The sequence below is a fragment of the Penaeus japonicus genome, unplaced genomic scaffold (genome assembly GCF_977035675.1).
Source record: "Penaeus japonicus unplaced genomic scaffold, GWHDUDI00000001_assembly GWHDUDI00000011, whole genome shotgun sequence".
In the NCBI taxonomy this organism is placed as follows: domain Eukaryota; kingdom Metazoa; phylum Arthropoda; class Malacostraca; order Decapoda; family Penaeidae; genus Penaeus; species Penaeus japonicus.
This window is the reverse complement of record NW_028234413.1, coordinates 10873039-10875538: the sequence shown is the minus strand read 5'-3', so window position 1 is coordinate 10875538 and position 2500 is coordinate 10873039. Positions and strand designations below refer to the sequence as shown.

The 2500-nt window shown below is 36.6% G+C and overlaps 1 protein-coding gene across 1 annotated transcript in view; it reads right to left on the bottom strand.

Annotated features, from left to right (window-relative positions):
- Hn (phenylalanine hydroxylase) overlaps window positions 1-85 on the bottom strand; it is a 29154-nt gene extending 29069 nt beyond the window's left edge. Inside the window, exon 1 of the mRNA XM_043027642.2 lies at window positions 1-85. This exon is cut by the window's left edge and continues 71 nt beyond it. The gene's annotated coding sequence lies outside the window, so the exon portion shown is untranslated.
- Between the last annotated feature and the right edge of the window lie 2415 nt (window positions 86-2500).

Here is a 2500-nt window from a genome sequence, read left to right as displayed (position 1 = left end):
TGCTCGCAGGCGATCTCCGGCCTCGTCTAACGCCATTTCGTCGTTGGCGCCATTTTTACGTGGCTACTCCTCTCGTTCGGGGGTCATGACAGTGCTGCACGTGATTTACCTAGATCCGAACGACGAGGGCGAGAATCTGGCTGCAGAGGAGGTTCGTTTGGTCCTTATGCCCTTGGAAAATCCCCTCCTCCCTCCCTTCAGCGTAGGTCTCGCTCGTGGTCGGACGATTCCGTGTGACGTAACTATAAGGAGGTGAAGGTTGGGACATCAATTTGCATTACATCACTAATGTGTTTGTGTATCATTCGTGTTTGTGTTACTACTGTGACTCTTGTTATTATCTTTATTATTAACTTTGTGTTTACTCCTTGTTATCATTATTATTATTGCTATTATCATGAAAGTTGTCGTTATCATCAATATCATAATTGTTGTCAATAATATAATTATGGTGATCATTTTCATTACAATTTTTTCATTATTCTTATTATATTTTTTTCATTATTCTTCTTATCATTTTTTAAATTATTCTTATTATCAATTTTTCATTATTCTTATTATAATTTTCATTATCATTAGTATTGAGTGATATCAATGATATTACCACTACCAACATTACTAACTATGATAATCATCATAATCATCATCTTTATCTTCATTAATTTCATGATTAGGACTACGATTGTTTCATCACCATTATCATTACCTGTCCATTTGTAATATAGCAAAATAAACAAAGGAAAAACAGCATGAAAAGGAATAGATCCACAATCCTCACGTGAAATATGTGCTAATTTTCATACCATTTTGGATGATAATTATAGGCTTGTCTACCTTAAGATTTACATAAATCGACAGATGGCTGAAAATCTGGAACATTTCTCAACGAAAAGGAAAAAAGGACTGAAAATCAAAATATTTTGGATTGAAGGCAAAAAAAAAAAAAGGAAAAACAAACAAACAAAACTAAATATGCAAGAGAGATGAAGAAAAAACATATTTATGTAAAGACGACATTTTATTTTCGATGCAAATATTCGTCAGCCAATCACAGCGCAGGAGCCGTGCCAAGCCCCTCGTGACGTCACAATCTGGAAGGTTAAGGTGCTGGATGTGGAGGGAAGGAGAAGAGGGGAGGGGCGGGGAAGGGAGGGGAGGGGAAGGGAGGGAGGAAAGAGAAGAAGAGAAGGGGAGGAAGAGAGAAAGGGAGAAAGGAAAGGAGGCTAAGAGAAAAGGGGAGAAGAAAATGGAGAAGTAGGAGATAGAGAGGAAGACGGGAGAAGCAGAGGAAAACAGATTAAAGGGAGGAGGGGAGGAGGAGGAGTTAGAGGTAGAAAGGGAGGAGAAAGAAGAGGGGAAAGGGTATCAAGAGGAGAAGGTGGAGAAGGGGGGGAGGGGGGGAGTAAAACTTATACTTGTTCGACCGGTGCGGCAGAGATACGTATGCGGGGAGAGGGGGAGGGAGGGGGGAGGGGGGAGTGCGTGTGTGTGGAGGAAGAGCTAAAAATATCACGTACGGTACACAAAGACCAAAATAGAGAAACATATATCATTGTCGTGTTACCAAGGGTGGCTCAAACTTCATATATAAACCCTTATATATGAAACTTATATATAAAAAAAACTTCATATATAAAACTTCATATATAAACTCTTTCCATCTATACTAAGGCTTTTGTAATAATGGAATCGTACCTGATATATATTCCCCTTTTTATAGTCTTATTCTTCCTCCTTCTGTAAGTGATTTCCTTTGTAATGAATATTCACTCGTGATGAATATACGGGAAAAGAAAAGAAAAGAAAAGAAAAAATATGAATAAATATCAAAATAAGAGCACATATAAGGAATACAGCAAAAGATGACGATATCTATGTATGCAGAAATTAATGTTTGCACGCGTGTAGACCTTGTGAGATGCTACAATCTACCTAATCTCGAATTATGCTTTTGAGATGGCAATACAATGATAACTTAACTGATACAAGAAAGACTCATATTATTGTGTTCATACCCAACTAGGACAAAACAACAACAATAACAACAACAAACCTAATTTTGTACACACAATCACCACCAGCATTTATAACAATTTCCACATTTCCTCAGCATCACGTGTCAGTATAGAAGGCTGTTGGTTGACAATCCTCCCAGCTGCTTCTTGCTTTGTACGACCGTTAAATCAGGTTGTGCAGAGGCAAGCATGCTTACTTCTACAGCCCGATTTAAGGATGCTCTTTTGATCAACAGAAGGGGATTTTTTACCTATTGTATCGGTCTATCGATCTAAATCTATTATTTTTTTCTATCCAAATCCATAATTTTCTCTAATTCTATTGATTCTCTTATGTATATCTGTTATCTAAATCTACCAATTTCTTTATTATTTCTTATGTAGATTTATTCCTTTCTCTATCTAAATCTATTAATTTCTTTATCTAAATCTGTTAATTTGAATATTCTATCTAAATCTATTAATTTCTATATCTAAATCTGTTA